This window comes from Buteo buteo, chromosome 7, assembly GCF_964188355.1.
Source record: "Buteo buteo chromosome 7, bButBut1.hap1.1, whole genome shotgun sequence".
In the NCBI taxonomy this organism is placed as follows: domain Eukaryota; kingdom Metazoa; phylum Chordata; class Aves; order Accipitriformes; family Accipitridae; genus Buteo; species Buteo buteo.
In genome coordinates this window covers 511243-531547 of record NC_134177.1, presented here as the reverse complement: position 1 = coordinate 531547, position 20305 = coordinate 511243, and the positions used below count along the sequence as shown (strand labels likewise).

General features: G+C 45.5%; 1 long non-coding RNA gene across 10 annotated transcripts in view; it reads right to left on the bottom strand.

The window, feature by feature from the left end:
* LOC142032515 (uncharacterized) overlaps positions 1–20305 on the bottom strand; it is a 108659-nt gene that overhangs the window by 72091 nt on the left and 16263 nt on the right. For 9 of the 10 annotated variants that reach the window (XR_012650863.1, XR_012650857.1, XR_012650859.1 and 6 more), the window contains exons 2-5: positions 18346–18487; positions 17487–17718; positions 15676–15751; positions 13002–13239 (exon numbers count right to left, since the gene is read on the bottom strand). This is a non-coding gene — a long non-coding RNA (uncharacterized LOC142032515). The remainder of the gene's footprint in view (positions 1–13001; positions 13240–15675; positions 15752–17486; positions 17719–18345; positions 18488–20305) is intronic. The other variant, XR_012650856.1, reaches the window with a different exon arrangement.

Here is a 20305-nt window from a genome sequence, read left to right as displayed (position 1 = left end):
CATAATACCAAACTTCACTCTTAACCATAACTGCATCTAATCTGCTAAAAAGCTGAGGGACCAAGCTTGCAGGACAAGCTACTCTCAGAAGTCTCAGTCCTGTGGATGAAATGCAGAGCACCAGTTTTAACAGTATTTTACATGGTAGACAGAGGCCACTCATTCAGTGTACTAGAAGTAGATGAACACAGAACCAGCATTAGCAGCTGATTACTTCCACGATGGGAGAGATTTATCCTGTAGCACTAGATATTAAAGTCCTTACATAGTGTGCCACTTGCTCAATAAACCTGAGATCAGAACCAAGATCAGAAAAGATACTGGCACACATGTAGAGTTGATAAAGAAAACCCAATAAAAAGACGGAGATACAAAGACATCTTTAACTCCCATCACAAGAACCAGACCGAGGACGGAGGCTAGGAAGTGCTCTGTTCAGTGTACGTGCCCAGTCATCACTACGCTCCTTCCTTTGAGGGATTCTCACCTGGGTAAGCAACACCCACCTGAGTGAATGTTGGGAGCTCTCTTATAAGAGGCAATGGCAAAAGCCAGCAAAAGAGCACGCAGGTCTAAAGCCATGAGTCTAAAGTTATTTGAAGACACAAGCATATACAGAAAAAGCCTCTGGTTTAAAACATGGGTTATAAAAGCCAAACAGTTGTGCCCAGTACTGTGATCAAATGCCATCCTTATTCCATCAGAGTTTAAAATAGGTTGAGTAACAAGGCAAACAACTGTAAAAATACCAAGCTGCTGCCAACAGACACACAGCAGGCAGCGGCATCGCACTGTTTCACTTCACTTCCAACAACTGCAGTGTTCATAGAAGGAAAGTCTCCATTATGATTCAGAAACACACTGAGCTGCCAGACAAGAACTTCATCGGTAAACTACATGCTGCAAAAAGATCCACAGACCACAATGTTAAACCAACCCGGCCCCAGCGTTACACGCAGCGCATGCAAGCACAGCATGGCTAGCTTCGAGAGCACCCTTAGCTGCCAGTACACAGGCAGGAATCCCCTTATTTCATTTACTCAATCTGCAAGGCAAAAACTGGGTGCAAGTTCACAATCCATGATCTTCCCAGATCCTCTGAACTCCCTCTGTCAAGTCCAGGTAGTTCTCCTATTTTAGCTATTGACTGCACAGGCTTTGTTAGTGCTGTAGGCTGAGGCTTTGTAATAAGCCCCGGGAGTTCGGTACATTCTGTTCAGAGTGCCAAAGGCACTGAATAACCACTTACATTTACATTTGCCTAAACATAGCCTAAACATACTGCAAGCAAATAGCAGGAATAGGTTTAGCATTCAAGAGCACAATTAAAAGCAAAAAACATCCATCAATAATTTGGTACTTTTCCAGAATGACCAGAAAAAGCCAATATGAAACAGAATCATTGAAATGGTATTTTTGTACTGCAGAAAAAAACAAAGAATATAAAGTTTGAGGTGTTTGCCAAGAACTTTAGAACCTATTTTTAACCAGTCAGTACGTTTTATGAGCTTATCCGTAGATAAGATAAGCTGCTAAATACTGTTTCTGGGGTTTAGACTTTTTGCTACAGACATATGCAATCTCTGTTGCTGCCTGAGCCTGACTGCTTTTCTCTGCAGTAGCAGAGAGCTTGCAGAGCGGTAGCCAGCCTTACAGCAGAACTGCTGCATTATGAATCAGATCATGCTCACCAGCAAAATGCAGGCTGTAGTGTTTAGGGTGGGCTACAGAGAGCCAAGAGACTTGGGGTGCTATTCTTGGCGTCACCAATGATTCACAGCATGACCTTGTGAAAGTGACTTAATCATTGCATACATCAGTTTCTCAGCCTCTTCATGTTAAACATCAGTAGTACTGCAAAACACCCCAGAGGCTGCTCGCTTTAAGAAGAAAGGAAAAAAAGAATTAGACTATCTGAAAAAGAAAGGAAATAGCGTGGTGCATCTGGGTGCAGTCACATTTCTGATTTCAAAGGCGGTTTGGACTGTGTTTGGAACAAAGGCTCTAACCCAAGTAATAAAAGAGAAATTAAGTATTAAAAAAGGAACAGCATCCCCTTACAATTATTTTGTCCCTCTGGGTGTTTGATGAGGCAGACGTTACTATAATTGAACACCTGTGAGGTGTCTGGATGCTGAGGAAGTAGATGCCTTTGATATACCTGACTAGATTCATCCTCACAGCATCCCTGTGTGAGGAAAGTAGGATGCCAAGCGCTATTTGGTATGGAGATGGTTATAGAAGAATACTCACATAGTTAAAGATAGCCCATGTTGCTGGATCTGGTGATATATGCCAGTGATTTTTTAAAGAAGCTCCGCCTGGTAACAGCACAGGATACAACCTACCAGCAGCAGAGAGAAATTCCCACTCACAACTGATGTCACACCACGCCCGAGGCAGCAGCTCAGGGAGCGCACCGGTGCTGACACAGCCCTTGCCAACAGGCATATCAGCCAGCCCGTGGCACGGTATGATGTCAGCTGAAGTGTCTCATCAACAGGAGTTTCACTGAAACTGGGTTTCAGCCGTGCCAGACAGCATGTCATTTGATCCAGCATGCCCTGTATCGGCCTGCGGTAATCTGTGCTATAGACACACAAAAGCTTCTGGAAGGAAGCTCCAGATGTGTGCTGAAACCTGAAATGTCCTTAGTTCACGCAAGTCTTCAGTGGATAACTGCAGCAGAGGTTTCCTTAGCACAGCTGCAGGAGCAGAGGGGCCTGCTACAATGGCCAAGCCTCTTCCATCCCAAACACCAGCAACAGGGACCTACAGCCCCACTCATTCCCAGTTTCTGTCCAGTTGCACAGGATAGCTTTGGCTGCTGCCCAAAGCCAAAATCCAGCTCTGTGGGACCTCAGGGAGCCATCAGTTCTGCTGGTGCACCACGGCAGGATTTCATTCCTCCATAACAGAAGCCTCTGATGTGCACAGCTTACTCCAAAACATCCATGCTTCAGTATCAGAATACACCACAGACCAAATCTGGAAACTGTTTGTTTGCTGTGCCCCCCCGCCCAGGGCTGACTCAGGTGAGAAACATCCACCCTTCTCTCCTAGACACACCATGTGCTCTGCTGGCCACTGTCCACCCACATGCCAGAGCCTGGGACTCAGACAGAAAGGTGGAGAAGGCAGACAGGAGAAGAGGAGATGATTAGAAGACAAACTGGTAAGTAAAAAATAGAATTGGAGCATAAAAGAATGTAGAAAATGGCAGGGAACACAAGTACAAAACCTCTATAAAGCTAGAGGTTGCACGGAACTGTGAAAGGACTACTAGATAGTCTGTGGAAGAAGGAGAAAGTTAAAAGAAAAAGGCTACATACACCATGAGCATCAGAAACCTTCTTGTTTACTCTCTTGAGACTTCCACAGCAGCAAATACAAGCAGCAAAGGCCCAGAAATCACCAGAAGAAAATTCTGCTGCAGCTGGGGTAGGCAAGGCAGGGAGGCAGCACTGAGCCCAGGAAAAGGCTCTGCATCAGCATCCCTCAAAGCGCACCAGGCTCTGTGGGAATACTGTCTGAAATGCAAGCCTCAGCCTTTACTGCAAGAAATGGGAGTCTCCACAGAGAAGAAACGAGTCTTAATCTGCTGTGTTCTGGGGGCTTTGGTTCTTTTTTAACTACATTCATGAATACATTATCATCAGATACGTATGTCTGTGCCAAAGCCCTTTTCCAAAATACTGGCAGCAGAAAACACGACCACTGTCTGATTACCACATATGATTTCAAAGCTCAGACAGATCCTAGATTGCATCCTACAGACTGGATTCACAGCTCCACCTCAACATGCCACCTCATGGTTTACTGGGACGAGCCATCTCCTCTTTCAGTACACCACACAATCTCACACTTACTGTTTTCACTCCTTTACTTTACTAGGTTAGCTGTACCTTTGCCGAACAGAAATACTGTGATTCCCAAGAAAGGAATTGTGACAAATCACTTCAGACAGTGACAGCAGCTCTGTGACTGCTAATACAGGGTACAAGTGAGGCTTCCGGACGGGGACTGTCACTCCCATTTTTAAGACAGGAAAATGAGCCCCTCCTGAAGGCAAGGACGCAAAATAGCACTTTCTAAGTGACCAGCAGATCAGCTGCTTTTGAATGCTAATAATCACTTGTGTTTGCTCTGCCTTTACCATGTTAAACCCATGGGAACGCGAGAGCACAAGCCATTGACTTTCTCCCCCTCTCTGTTCTGTAACAGTCACGGGTCTTCTCACCTCACCCTTGCTTAGTCACCAAACACCCTTTTATTGGACATCCTCTCTGACAAATCAATTACATGCTTAATTCAGATAAACTCAGGGCAATTACTGTACCTACACCCAGCTTGAAGTCCTCTGCTGCTTCTCCAGAGGGCTTTGTGTGCTTCCTACACTGTTTCCCCCCACCCCCGAACTGTATCAGTAGAGCAAACAGAAAACAGCATGCCTGATCAAAGCATCGTTCCAGTGGAGCAGTAATCATGAGTTACAGCAGTCCCATCACCGCAATATTTCTTCATTGCCAAAAACCCCATTTATAAAGTCCCAGAGCTGCACAGATTACACAAAACCTAATGTAAAGAAAACCACTTGTGCCACTGGATTGGTGCACCTGATGGCATCCCCATTCCTGGCAGAGGTCAGGGACACATCAGTGTGGGTCTTGGAGCCAGCCTGCCTGAAGAAGTCAGCGTTCAGTCAGCTACAGCGTGAACCTACAGCAGAGAAATTCCTCGCACAGATATCCTCGGCGTGCACTGGGTGCAAGGCAGCTTACCCCACTGTCAGACACTGTCCACATGAAAACTTAGGATAGCTTGTGAACTCCATGTTCATGTTCTGGCATCCTGCACATGAAATTCTCAGTGTGGAGATAGTCTGAGGATCCTGGCTGTGCTTGCAGAGCTGGCAGAAAGAGATTAGAAAAAAAGAGCACCCCAAAACAAACCAAAAACCACACCATAAGTAAACTCCATCCCCTAACCCTGCTAAACCTTTCTGCTGTCCCCATATCCATGCCTCACAATGCAACATGGCCTCCATACAGCTGAACTAGCTCCTGTCTTCCTGCACTCTTCTCCAGTTGCCTGCCCCACCACTGTGCTAACACGGACATGACAGTCATCAAGTCATCAAAAGGTAATACATCTGGGACTCCAACAGGCCCTCGTAACAAAATGACTTCCCAGAATAGAGCTATGCTTGCTAAAGCCTTGTCAAGATCAATGAGAAAGGGAGAGATTGAGACAAGAACTCAAACCCTTCTGATTTACACTACCTAATTCTGGCCACCACACGCAAACCCCATCTTAGTTTTGCTACTTATCCCATTTAGAGAAGCCTCCTTGACAAGCACACGCTGCGGTTCTTCCAAACCCATAGTGACCTCAGCTGTTTGCAAGACAGGAGTTCTCTACCTACAGATGGCTCAAATGTATTCCAACCTCTCCACCGCAGCCAGAAGCAGGAATTTTTTCCTAGGATTTCCTAAATCTTTTAATCTTCTACCTCTGAAATCTGTAATTCTACTTTTTAAAGTCCATATTCATGAAGGGAGATTGAAGTGACCAAACTGCTGGTACCAGGGAGAAAAGAAATCCTATTTTTCATTCTTCAGCTGCAGTTCATGACATCTCATTTCACAGTCACCAGCCAGGAAAAGACTTACGTAAGAGTTAATACAGAGATTGAAGTGACTTACAGAGCATTTCACTAAAAGAAAAACACACTGCAAAACACTGAGAAGGAACTGTATTTGTGTACATGCTCTTGCTGGGGAACAGAGTAGCAGTTGGGACTGGTGTGATCTCCAGATTTGGCGATATTAAACATCACTTAATACCAGAGAGACATGGACATACCAGAGAGTCCAATGAAGGACCATGAGGATGATGAAGGGATAGAAGCACATGACACACAGGGAGAGGCTGAGAGAGCTGGGAGCATGCAGGCTTGAGAAGAGAAGACTTGGGGGGGATTTTACCAGTGTGTAAGCACTGATGGGGGGAGTAAACAGGACAGAGCCAGACTCTTCTCAGTGGTGTCCAGTGACAGAACAACAGGTGACAGGCACAAACTGAAATACAGGAACATCTGTTCAGGCACAAGAGAAAATTTTTTTCCTGTAAGGCTGGTCAAACACTGGGGTAGGTTACCAGGAAGGCTGCGCAGTCTCCATGCTCAGAAGATATTCAACACATCTGACAGCACTCTGCACAACCTGCTCTTGTTGCCCCTGCTTTGAAGAGAAGAGTTGGACTAGATGATCTCCAGAGGTCCCTTACAACCTCAGCTGTCCTTCAATTCTGTGAGAAACAGGAAGAATGTGATTTGTTTAGTCTAGAAAGAGAAAGCTGAGGGTGGGCATAACAGATCCTTTTGAAGACAGCAATCCCTGCTGCTTCTTCCCAGTACAGATTAAGTAGTAACAGGCTAGTTTGGGGGAAAGAAGATGTAGGCTGAGCTTCTACAGGTGGGGGTATCCAAGTGCTGGAACAGACCATGGAATGCCATCAGCAGCAGATTTAAAGAGGAAAATGGGTGAACGGCCATCAGGATGGCCTGGGTATTACTAATCTTGCTTCAGAGGGAAGTTGAGTTCCTATCATATTTCAGTCATTTAAAAAAGACATCTACCCCCAGCCCCCCCAATCTTCTGCTCCCCCACAATCCCAGGCTGCTGTGCTCTAACTTTTTTGTACCTGTAGCATGTGAAAAGCTCTGAAATGGCTTTGTAAAGGCTCCGAAGAACAATGTATCTTTTTAGAAAGACTATTCCAGTTGCATTGGTAGATTTCATTATTTCAGAGCTAGAAAAGCTGATTTTAAAAAAAAAAAGTGAAATTCACAACCTTCTGAAAGCTGGAAACTCACGTTTTCCCAATTTATACTCTACAGTCAATGAAGACACAACTTAATCCAGTCTATGAATTCCTCAAAAACTTCTTGGGAGTTTTCAAAAATTCATTTTCAGTTCATTTAGTTAAAACTAGAATCTACAGAAGCATCACTTTGCTATATGTTGTTCAAATATGTGTGGATTATTATAACCTGAGGTAAGCTGCGGTCATCCAAATCATACCTACTAGCTTCTCACTCTTCAGCACTTAGGATAGTACCTTCCCGTCTGGTTCCACAAAACTGTGCAGATCACTGAGCAGAAGCGACAAACCCTCCCATTTGCCACGTGTTTCTGCAAATCAGCCTGTGGGAAGGCTGGCTGCAACAATACTCCTTCCACATTTGAGCGATACTCGGCCAACAGTCACCAGACCTGGATCACAGGTAGGGGCTGGAGGACAAGCACAGATGTTGCTCACTAGCTTGCCCTCTTCTCTCCAGTCAGCTGGAGAGATCCTACCTGGCATAAGCAGGTTGTGGCATAACGTGTATACGGTTAAGGAAAAAGAGAGTCACGGTGAAGCTCTAGTGCATGCTGCCAGATATGCCACCTAAGTAAACAGTAAGCTCTGCCTCCTCTGTCAAGCTCAGACCACTGCCACCTGTGATTTAAGCCCGGCCCTAGATAGCACTAACAGTGAAACAAGTCTCTGCTGCAACCATAGCAGGAATCACAGAAAGAACATAGAAATCTTTCCCCAATCTTGTAAGTAAAACACTGTCAGGCTTAAAGGCTGCAGTGGCAAACACAGGATAAACATCTAGTAACATGTACCAAACAGCCAGTTCACTGACATCTCTGACATGTCACCACTGTTGATACCGTTACTGCAGGCTCCCGCACACCTGGTGATTAAGAGCACAAAGGCTTACTTTCATAATTTCCATAGTGTAACAGAAATGCATTACTGTTAGGTACAGTCACTTTTTCATTTCATTTGAGAGACCAAGCAGAAACGTTCTGACCCCAAAGATTTGTTTCTTGGCCTCAGTTTCATACAGTAAAAGAAGTGAAAGCAACATTACTGAAAACCTTAGGTGCAAGCAATTTCTTTTTTGAAGCAAGAGTTTGGGCCCCATTCTCTGCTGAACTAGAGCTCCTCTACTTCTCCTCAGATTTCAGTCCCTGCTTCAATCCTTCCCGCTGCCTCAGGATGAGAAAAGACTACAAAGCTTCCCTAAGTAATCAGCCGAGGATTCCTTTGTAGATGAGGCCACCAGCAGTGTCTAGTCACTCTCTGCTCTCCTCTTGGCATATAGAGAGCTCAGGAAAGTGCTGACCACGAACACGTCCAGAGCCCTGCTGCTCCACAGAGCTGTCAGTCCACGCTGACACACAGGAAAGCTCAGTTCAGCCAGGAGCAGACAGTGGCTTCAGTAAAGTTGCCTCTACCATTTGGATGATAGAGCAGAGAATGGGTGGCTTTAGCCTAGATATCTTCAAGGAGTCCTTGCTCAGGTGGAGCCACCACAGCAAGAAGCTGGTAGTGGGCAGGAAGAAAGATCTGTGGACCCTGGTTCTCAAAGAAGGAAGAGGTACACAGACAGATGGAGAGCTGCGGGAGCCAGAAGGTGTAGTCATTCTGTCTTATCATCAGCAGGCCACAAGCCAAAATGACAATGCTCCTTAAAATGACAGAAAATAAAAATATCCATTAAATTGTGTAACTGGGGAGGAGAAAGCCACCATGACCGCGTTCCTGCCAGCAAACTAGCTGGTTTGAGTCTTTCAGCATGTAAAAAGTGCACTGGTCCTTAGCAGCAAAAAACATCACAACCTTTCTTTTGCCATCCCCTGGGAAAAAAACAAAAACAACAAAAAAAACCCCAACCTTTATTCTGTAGGAAGGTTTTGCAGTCTTAAAGAAAGGTCAATGGAAGAGACAGGTAAGAAAAGAAATCTGATCTCAAGACTCTGATGAATTTAACTTGCTAGTATAAATGTGCACACTCCACATCTAAGAAGAAATCAAATACCCTAAAAACACCCCAAATGCAGCCTGAGAACAAAATTGCTACCTAGCCAAATACTAACTTCATTCCAACTAATGCCTGCATTTTTCAGTTAAATTGCAAGTGGTGAATTTGCTTTCAAAAGCTTAGAGCTCTCAAACTCTGAAGTACACTAGCAAAAAATAGTCAGTTTAATTATCTAGAAGCCAAAGCTAGATAAGTAGGTGGTGCAAAGGGACCACCTACTTGAAGCCCTTCCCTGACACACACTATTCACAGGACACACCTTTGTGTGCTTTTTAATGTTTTTTAAGTGTTCCTTTTTAGTCTACACCTGTCTTAACAAATTTATCTTCAATATTGGAAGTGGTGTTTCTGATAACACCATTTCTACTGTTGTACTGAAGCCATAGAGAAATTCAGATTAACATCGTCTTGAATGTATTACAAACACTCAGCCTCACCTTGTCCTTTAGAAGGCACCTGACAAGCGACATTAACATTGCTATATGCTCCACCACCTCTGTTTTGCAAGAAAGCTGGAATGCTCCATGCACAGTATGGGATGCAATAGGGCAGCAGTCACTGGGGAAGGAGATTAAATTAATATGCAAGCTTGTGTCTGGCTAGCTGGTTGGAGATCCATTCGTGCAAGGTTTTTTTTAAAAACAGCAGATATACCCATGGCTACAAATAGAAAACCAGCTTTTGCAGGTGGCAGCTTTTAGGGAACTGGCAACGAGACACAGCCTGTTTCAGCGGCTGACACCTGCTTGTAAATGACTGAAAAGCATGGCCAGATGATATAGCTATTGCAAGAGGAGACCGATCATCCCGGCCTAGTTCTCAGTCAGCAAGCAAATGGACAATGCACAAACATCTTCTCCCACACCTGCTTGCATTTTTCTTCTGCCTCCTGCTTTGCATTTGTCCAGCATCCATTCCAACAGGCCTGGTCTTTGAGGGAGATCCCACAGCCTCCAGAAACACAGATAACCACCAAAGATCACCACCGTCAGTCTCACTGGTAGGTTGAACATCAGGGCAGCCAGCTGACAAAGTCAGCAGGAGTCTTATTTACTTCCTTGAACTGGGCTTGAAATGGGCAAAGAGCATACACGCAAGGACCTCACAGGTCCTGCCAGTGGGACCATGACTCCCACTGGGTTGGCGCAGGGCAACAGGAGCATCTCAGGAGCAAGGGCTTTTTGGAAAGCCCTGCGGCAACGCAGCAGCACAACAAAGCCTGCTCCACCTAGCAGCAAAGCAGAGCCAAAGCTCATACCTAACAGGTGCTTGCTTTCCATTTATACTAAGGTCTTGGGCAATGAAGATTAAGAAGCCTCAAACAGGCATAATATGACTTCCCTTTACACTACAAACTTTAATCCTTCCTATAAGGCAATAAAAAGTCTGCTACTGTCATCTTGTTTTGTTGTTGCTTACATGCCATCATAAATGTGGAAACCACAGAATTATACATAATATTGTTAGCATTTTTTCAACCAAATCAACTTTTTAAGCAGAGAGCGACTCACATACAAAGCAAACATCCCCCCCGCCCCCAGAGTGAATAATGTATTGGATTTCTTTGCCATTGTAAGATCCTTTACTTTCACCCAGCAGACCAGTAAATTGGGTCTGAAATCACTCAGAGGTAGAAAATAAACAGATTAAGCCAACTAAAAACAAGCTATCCTTTTCTGTTTAAAAGATATGTTGTTTCCACTAATGCAGCTAACAATTGCTATCCTGTCTGTAAGCAAGAACTATCCTCAAGTCTCACCAAGAGCAGCCTAGTGAACCAGGATGTTTCTTGGTTGTACAAACTGACTCATACTTGAGAGTGAGCAGAGATCTTTAATGCCTGTTTCATAGTAGAAATAAAGCAAGTCCTCACCAGGCTTCATTTCATGTTATGGGCCAAAATCCACACTTAACATTAGCAGGTGAAACTTGTGCCAGCCTGGCAGGAACACTACAATCACACAGCTGAGCCCCAGGGCTCACCTCACTGCTTCTATCCACCTCCCTCTGCCAGCGCAGCACCAACAGGAAAGCAGGACAGCACCCCTTCTGAGGCAGAATAGCAGCACTGGGGCTTTCTACGTACTGGGAGGTTAAACAACGCTACATAGGTTGGTGTAACGTGTACATATTCACTTCTGTTACAACCCACATTGTCTGAAGACCCAAGTTGTTGCTGAGATGCAGGTTCAAATGAACTCAAAGCAAAAATAAGTTAAAAAATAAAAATCAGTCACTGCTTTACAATTCAAATTCATGTGAAGAAACCAACCTGTGAACACAAAATTAGATCAGCCCAGATTCACAACCAGATTTTGTATATAAACAGATCAAGCTTGTTCAATCTTGGATTTGTCCCATTTTCAGTATTTTTCTAGTTCTGCCATGTTCTTCCTAAACTGTGGACCCAGGAGTACAATATTTTAGCTGTATTACAATCACAAGTGTACTGTGGCATTCGCCTTGTATTTTCTGTTATCTCTCCCCATACGTACCAGGATACATACTTGCAGATACAGCATTTGGAATAACTCTACCTACTGTCAAGGCTTCACATCACAACTGCTTCCAGGAGTTCATAGCACTGCCAGACTACAACTGTTCTACCTGTATTTTCCATGCCAAAAGTCTGTCTCAGATTGAAGTCTTTGGATTTGCAAAAATCAAATCAGGTGTTTTCAAGAACAAGAAGAGGGAAAAAATATAGTACTTCAGGCATAAAAACGTTAACAACTGCAACCTCAGAGGAGGGTCTGACAGGCAGGCAAGAGAGGAACTAGTAGGCCACAGATAAACAAAACAGAGAAAGCAAGTACTGCTTAACTACTGTACTGCATACACAATGCAACTTCTTCCCCAAGGAATTATGTCAAAACAAGGTTAAATATTTCACTGGGACTAATACTTTAATTTATTTTTATAAATCAATCTGCATAATGTAAGCTGGCATCCTTCACATTTCAATTTTGCTTACAGTAATAAAACTAACTCTGCAAATCATCCCCAGCTAGATGTTATTTTTATATCTAAGAGCACCGAGTGATAGAAGCTTGGCAGGACAGATCTGACTAAGAGAGAGAAAAATTGTTCTACTTCCCAAACATACCAGAACACGACCATGCTCCATAGCCTGATTTTAAAGCAGTAGGATGAAAATGACTCAGCCTACGTTAAAATTAGAGGTATGACAAGATCGAGACTGCAAGACAAGTACTGAATTAAAGGCACTTTCACTTGAGCTAAAGTAGCTTTTTTGTTAATGCCTGGTAAAGGAAATACTGGATAGCTAGCAACTTTAAAAGTCTGCGAAATAGTCAAACCTACAAGGTGTTTTAAGGAGCTGTGAGTGCCACCTGCCATCATTGCCAGTGCAGGAACGCCAGAGGTGACAGAGCATGGGAACCGTATGGGGCAGGGACAGTGCCATGGGTCTCGCTCCCTGCAACGCTGCAGTCAGGCACCCCCAGCCTCGAGCTGCTGGCATGGGAGGACGAGACAAGGACGGGACAAAAGGGGACAGTAGTTGCACCATGCCACACACGTGCTTGTTGGCAGCACCGTCCCAGCAGAAAGGGTTCCTGCCAAAAGCCTCTACAGCCACCTTTGGCTCCTCCAGCCTCCCATTTACCAGGGTCCTCATGGTGGTTTCCCCAAGCCCACCTCTTCCCCCCAGCACCTGCTCCCCCAGCGCAGCAGGGAGATGCTGCAGGCAGGCAAGCACTTACCTCCCTACTCCCTGCAGCACTCTGGCAACAACCTGAAACGTGCAGCACCACCACTCACCAACAAAAGCTTTTCTCAAATCAAATACTGACACAACTTGCACAGCTGTAAGTCATTTAGCTCAGAGTAACCCTGACAAGTTTTTCTGTATCTTCGATTGCTTCTCTTTGTGCTCAGAGACAGAAGCATAGTGTTTCTGGAGTCTTTTGTAATGAACACTTACTCAACTGTGCCCCATGTACATATACATTTTTAAATATATATAAAAATATAAATGCCTCCAAGATTCTGAATGCTAGATGAAAAAACTGTTAACTGGAAGAGTTCACTAGGCCAAATGACCAAACCGAGACATTCCCATTCCTATTCCCCTCCTTCCAGATACAATACTCACAGCCAGGAGGAATGTGTCACAGCTCAGTGTTTCTGCCTGCTGCTTCCCCAGGCTTCTCCTTTCTCTGACAGGAAATCCTCCAGCTGGCCCTGTTTTGTTCTGTAGTGCATTTTAAATTCAGCTTCTTTGCATCAATTGAATTCAGGTGCATGCAGGCATTTGGTACCTGCCCGTGGGTGTTGCTCCTGGTGAGATTTCCTTACTTTCTTCATTGCCTAGGCTTCCATCTAACAAATCCCTAATGAGCAAATTAGAAGCAAAAAAAGAAAAGAGTAATTCTTTCAATTATTTTCTGCCTTTCTGCAATATATACACACACACATTCTTTAAAGAAATGTGAGAAACCAACTGCCACCAAAGGATTCTGCATCTCCCAACATGGATTAACTAAGTCCTGCCTAAGTTTGTGTTGAATGGTTTGCACAAATAACTGCTGTCGTTTTCTCCTTAATAGGAGGACACAGAGGACAATACTGCCATAAATTACTATTCCATCCATATGGTCAGTGCTGGCTGCCTCCCTACGTCTCTAGTACAAGCCTAGGGAGTCACTGAGCTGTACTCTGGAGGTCAGGATGACAGGCACAGCCTGGGTGACCAGCTTTTTAGGCACAGGTCATTTTTACTAACCCAGTACTGAATGGTTGTGGTGCATAAGCGAGGATGAGGCCACCAGCATTTTGATGCTAACAATTTTAAAAAATCAGCAAGACTAAATCACAAAGAATCTGTTAGTGACTGAACAACACAGAGTCTTGTTTATCTGGACTGATGTGCGTGAAATAAAGGTATCACTACAAAAATAATTTGCACCAGCCACTTGTGAACTGTCTTCCAGTCTGAATATGCTCTGCTTCAACAACGAGGGCAGTTCATCACCATCACATCTCACACTGTGTGGCACATTATGACAACGGGGGGATCTAGCTTTGCTCCATCTGGGGCACTGGAATTTTTTATTTCCCCAAACCTTTATGCTTAGAAGCAAAATTATTTACAAGTTGGTGTCATAAAATACCATGGGCAAAATTTTACCCTGGACATTAATTCTGTGGAGACCTAAGCAAATGCATATTGTCTTTCTAAAGTTTTCTTGGGGAATGGTCATGCCCATAATAGGCACTAGGCTCTCAGAGATAAGGGGATGTAGTATGTGAAACCAGGTGTTATGCCATATACCGTGGCCTGGGGTGTGTGTAGAAGGGGACATGTGGGTTTGATGCCACTACTGATGTGCAGTTCAGTATCGCTTAAAATGTCTGACCCTTGTATAACACGAGAAGGGTGCAGATCTTCTTGTAAAATGCTTGGCTGAAAGCATTGCCCACAGGAAAAATAATGGGATAGAATTTGATAGATTGAGAGACAAAAGGAGTTTTCAGAAAGGAGGAAATTCTCCATTCCTTGGCTGGCTACTGTGTGCCCATTTGTCTGCACGAAAGTGCTTTTTGTGTTTGATAAGGGAACATTTTATGTATTGGTTTCTATCCATCACCTGCTGGAGATCAAACTCCATCATTAGTCCTTGCACTGAGCAATACTTTGCTTTACTGAAATGCATACATTTGTGCAGTAAAGTACTGTGATGTTTAAAAAACGTACATGGGATATCACTATGGTAACACCCCAGTATTTGAAAGGGATGCTCTCCCCATGGCCTGGGAGGGAAATTAGAGACCCGACAGTAATGGAGTGTGCAGAGCTGTAATAAGTGCTGGTACCATGAGGTGTGAGATGGCCTAGAGCCACCAGCCCTGCCAGCACCCGGGCATTCCTGCTGCCATCTGCACCCAGAATTTCTGATTTAGCCGAGTGATATAAAACATACTGAAAACACAATACAGATGTGAGTTAGCAATTGCAATACACAGTTCAGTTCCCATGCCAGTGTGATTCCCATTACCGATGTCCATAATACACTCACTGCCACAGCACTGGGCGTCCCTGGTCACCAGGAACGGATATGTGGGTTGACGCCATCTCAAGCCTGTCGCTCTCTTTGAAATTCCTCTGCTAGTAGTTTAGATTTTTACCTTAGGTTGGGCTGAGCCCACCCTGGTCTGGCTAGCTCAGGAAGACATTTACACCCCCAGGTGATCTGCTCAGCTGTTGATAGCTGTTTATCTAAAACACAGGCCACCCCCTGGTCCCATTCACAATGAAATGAAGTCAGCTTCTTTGCATTACTCTCTGAGTGTCCCATCACCTTTGTCCATCTCCACGGAGCACTCTCCCCTGTGGCATTTATTCAGACAGCCACCCTCCACCCCGCAGGGTTGACTCGGTCACACGCTTTCCAGAAAACCTTTTTTTTCTGTTGTATTAACCCGTTGAAGCGGGAGGCTACAAGTCAGGAACGACCTGCAAGGTGCGTGGCATGGCCTCTCCCAAAGGGATGCTTGTGTAAATCCCAGGTGTGATTTTGTGGCAAAGCTTTACACCCTGACCCCTTGTCCTTCAGAAGGCTAAAGGAGACTGTGTTCTTGGCAGTCCCCGTACCCACCTCCTGTGCGGTAGCATGGCGGGGTGACTCTCCCCTCGGTCACGCAGAGCCCAGTCAGAGCTACGTGACGCCACAGAAGGGCCAGTGGGTCACCCAGGAGCTTCTGACCCTCCCATCTCCTGCGCCCAGCCCTTCCACCACCTCTGCTGCGAGGAGCGCAGGAGTGCTTACCTGGTAAGGCACCCAGGGGTCTGCACCTCACCGCTTCAGCCTCCCAGCAAGGCAATGGCAGTTCCTCCAGAAAAGTCTTGGGGAGAAAGAAAATGCAGCTCAATTACTTCATGTGACCTACTCACACACACTGAATTTTGAGGGCCAAAGACCTTCAGGTTCTGCTCATCCAGCCAGTCCTTGCTTTCACAAGGCCGTGCGGGGACTGCAAGAAAGCATGGATTATGCGTGTTTATCGGATATAAGAAAACCAAACCCTAGGAGGCCAGCCGCTGGTATAGCTGGAGGGGGTGAATCACTCTTCTTTCAGAAGCAGTATCCTTAGCCTGGAGCTAAAAGAAGCAAAATAGGGAGTAAGGTAAGGCACTTGCTAGGAAGAATATCCTTGGTTGGGTTTTTTTTGTTTTTTTTGTGGGGTTTTTTGATGCTTGAGAGCTATTACCACTAAATAGCAGAACCTGTGACAATACAGAGAATATAATTGTTTTCTGCTGAAAATACGGGGCAGCATTTTCACCAAACAAGAATGGACGTGTTGGGTTGTTTTAATTCCTGGCATAGCTGGGCATGTCTTATCTCCAGCTTGAAAAAATGGAAATACATAATGAAGACAGCCAGTTGTCTTGTTAGGTAACTACACACAACTTTCACCACAGGATAGGAATTGTTGGCAAGATGTGGCATCAGTACAGAGAAACTTAGTATTGCCAGCTGAATAGATCTGTCACATTTCTTTCTGCAACTGTTGTGTCTACTACTACTACAAATAGCACAGCTGAGTGATAAAACTTAAAAAATGTGAAAAAATATTTCCTCTATTTCAAGTCTGTTTGCCTTGTGAATCTGACAGCATTTTGTTTTGCCAAAGTCATGTTTCAGACCCACAGGGCCGGCACTTCTCTGACCTTTACACCCATGCTTGTCATTAACAGCAGCAGAGTTTAAACAGACTTTGCAGCAACTCATATGGGACAGAGAAGGCAGTCTTGTTAGGGATCTTTTAACTAGAACAAAATAGGAATAAGATAACCTTATGCAAGAATATTGCCCTTAAAACACTGGAATGCACTCTTTAATGTCTGCTGGCTAAGGCCTGGCCCTACAGAGATTGAAAGAATTTCACATTGCCAGAACCTTCCTTCCACGAATAGTCACGCTGATTTCATGCACTTCTTTAGGATCAGGTCTTAGATGACACTATTTTTAACTTCATGAAGAACAAGCAAGTCTAAAACACCTTAACCCTCCAGCTGAGTCTCCATATATTTTAAAGCCATTCTAATATGCACATAATTAATGTGTATATTACTCAGCAAAGAGTAAACAGCAAGTGCTGCAGTAAGTTTCATGTCACTAATTTCATTACTGTACAGAAATATCCTACTGTAAATTAACTAGTACATTATGGTGTGTTATAAATAATTAAAACTAAAACTGCAATTGACAAAACAAATGAAGCAAGAACATTCTGTAACCCAGTGCTCTTCTTACCCTACTTAATAATTTCCTAAGTTGAGTAAAACACTAAATCTGAGTCTGTTTAAGCACAGGAAGGAATTCGTTAGTATAATTTATTAATTTGGAAAGCACCTTGGTCGCAAAAAAATAAAACATCTTAAAACCTACACACAAGCCACTCTTAGATAAAACATCAATCTGCATGCGATACAAAATAAACCAGTCTTTTATCATCTTTCACAGGGCTCCAAAGTAAAGCCAAAGGGAGCATGTCACAGAAGTGATGACCCACCCAGGACAAAGCTCTGCTGCTGACTGTAGGACACCAAGACCTAAGAAAGCACTCATCCTACCTGATCTTAGAGGTCAAGGGGAAGCGATGGCCTTCTCCAGTCATCCCAGTTGACACCACTTGATGCTCAAGGAGGCGAGTAGGAACTGTGTGTCTTATCAGCCAGGCTCTTCCACAGCAATATCTGCTTTACAGCATTGCAGGCAAGACTGATAGCTGAGTGCAGGGCACAGAGTCAGGAAAAACAGGTTCCGCTTTGGCATGTGGATTTAGAGCAATTCAGCTTTTGAGACCTAGAGATGAGAAGAGACAGATAGGTGAACAGCATATGAGTAATATGACTGTATCTTTTAGAGGCATTTTTAAAGCAGACCAAAGACGCTTTTATGCAACTTCTTAGAACTCTACGTGCTCCATTACTTCAATCAATAGCAAGTGTCAAATTGTTTTTGCAGAGGTTTTCTGATTTTTTTTTTATTTTTATTCTTTAGTTTCACTGAAATAGCAGGTCTCTTTCTTTAGATAGACATAAAAGAGGCTGACAAAACCTGCTGCTTCATTATCTCCAGGTGAATTCCGTATTCTGCTCCTTCACTCTTCTCAGCTTCCTGCTCTGTCTTCTCTGAAGTACCACAGAGCTTTCCACCTGCCTTTTTTTTTTTAATTTGTTGGTATTTATTTACAAGACAAAAAGCTTTATCAATTAATCTAGTGTTTATGCTATCTGAGCTAGCCCTGACCTTCATTGGAATGGAGAACAATCCCTACTGACAAGGTAGGGCCAGACCCCGCACCACTTCCTTGCAGTGCAGCACCATGGAGGTGAGTGTCAGTGCCCAAAGCAGCAGGTGGGATGCTGAGGGATGGTGTCCCCAGGTTGAACTTTCAGGGAGAATTCCCTGTGCAGGGAGGGCTCTGACCCTGTTTCTGTAGCCTCCAACGCAGGGGTTCCTACATCTCTGGAGTCCACAATGGCATGAAAGGGTCCTTATTGGTGCTGGCTCATGTGGGTCCACAGGCATCCCTGGGCTGCTGGATGGATGGTAGGCTGCACCCACCTCCCTGTCAGTGAGAAAGGGGAGAGGTGGAAGGGAAAAGCTGTAAGTATCTGCATAACCTTGACTTGTGCTGTTACAATGAAGCAGATGGAAATCATAAGGGACAACAATCCTCTTGCTTCACAGTGTAAGGCAGCTTCCACCCGGCGGAGTGGGGGCACGAACAGCAGGTGAAAATGGCCCAGGGGAAAAGCTCATTTGAGACTGCCCTCTGACAGTGGGAAAAAGGATCCTCCACCCATCTGTTACTGCCCACACTCGCTATGGCACCCTTACACGGAGGCTAAGGAGAGGACCCGACAGCCTGTTCTGGTACAAGACACCCCACAGGCTACCCCAGGGAGTCTCTGGACTGTATGAGGAGATTCGTCAGGCACTGGGCGATTCTGGGAGAGAACGGGATGCTCCCGCAGGGATGTACTTCCCTAGGAGATCTTACTTCTGGACAAAGGCTTGTAGCTGAGAGCAGAAACCTGTAACACCATCCTTCCGTGGATGAGGACACTGGTGTGTTTGCACTAGGTACAAGCAAGGGCGGTTTTTAATTCTCACTTTTTTATAATAATGATGGATTAATCCTGTCCTTGCTAATCCACTGGGACAGAACAGCTGACATAAGACTCCTCCAAGCTGCAATGGGTGCTCACAGCTGCATGAGCCAGAGATTGTTAAGCACACAGTTAACTCCCACAGACTGACTGTGTCCTTCTTTTTTTATAACCATTTCTTTAGGCAAGTCTCTCCTGGTATTTTAAAAATTCATTTTAATCAATTTAAAATTAATAAAGAAACAGTGAAATCCTTAGGGCCTGAAAGCTCCAATCTCTGCCACGCTGGAAGTGATGAGTCAGCTCCAGCTCGGCCTGCCATGGAGCCTGCTGAGGGACGCCTCCGAAGCGCTGCTGCTGCGCTGAATTAGGTCACTCGGTTTGCTATTTACAGAGAGGCAACCGTCTCCGTGATTGGGTGTTCCCTTCTTTCTGATGGGAAAGAGCTGCTGTACTCTGAGGGCACAACCGCCGGCGACACCTCGCCGTTGCCACAGATGCCGTGGCTCTGTCCTGGGCATTTACCAGGCGGGAGCACGGCTGAGCCTCTCCAAGAGGAGGGAAAGACTGTGGCCATCCGCAACAGGACATGGCAACACGTGGGGACCCATCCCGCTCCCGCAGTGCTGCGCGGTGTCCCCACAGGGGGACTCCAGGCTCCTGCCCTGGTTACTAACCCGTGCTCTGCTCGGGCCAGAAATGGAAACCAGCAACCCTGAGAGCCAGTCCTCTGGCTCACGCCTCTGCCCAAAGCTGAGACTCATGCCCAGGCCCAGCTCCGCTCACTTCACAAGAGAACACGCGCTCCCTCGGCGCCCGAGCAGAGCCGCAATGCTCCCTCGCTAATCACCCGGGTCTGATCGCTGTGCCACAGCCCTAACAGGCAGCTCCTACGGCAGCTCTCCAGGGAATTAACATTAAGCCTCCATTCTGTATGCTAAGGCGGCACATGAGGAAAAGCAGTTCCCACCTCGCGTGCCCAGAGCATGTGAGCCGCGCAGGCCGGTCGCCTGCGTGTCCGTGGGCCACAGCAGCGCTCAGATGCCAGCACCCCGGCAGGGCCAGCCTGGGGCAGGAGTGGGCCCGACAGCAGCGGGAGGCTGGCGTCCGTGGGCTGTAGGCAAGGAGGAACGCTCTGCCCTGCTGCCTGGGCCCGGTGCCAGGGGAGGCTGAGGAGCTCTTCCAGCGCGCTTGCCGCACGGAAGGTCCCAGTCTGTAGCAGGGGAGCAGGAACAGGACTAAGGAAGGGGAGAAGCCCTCGTAGCCTGCCCACA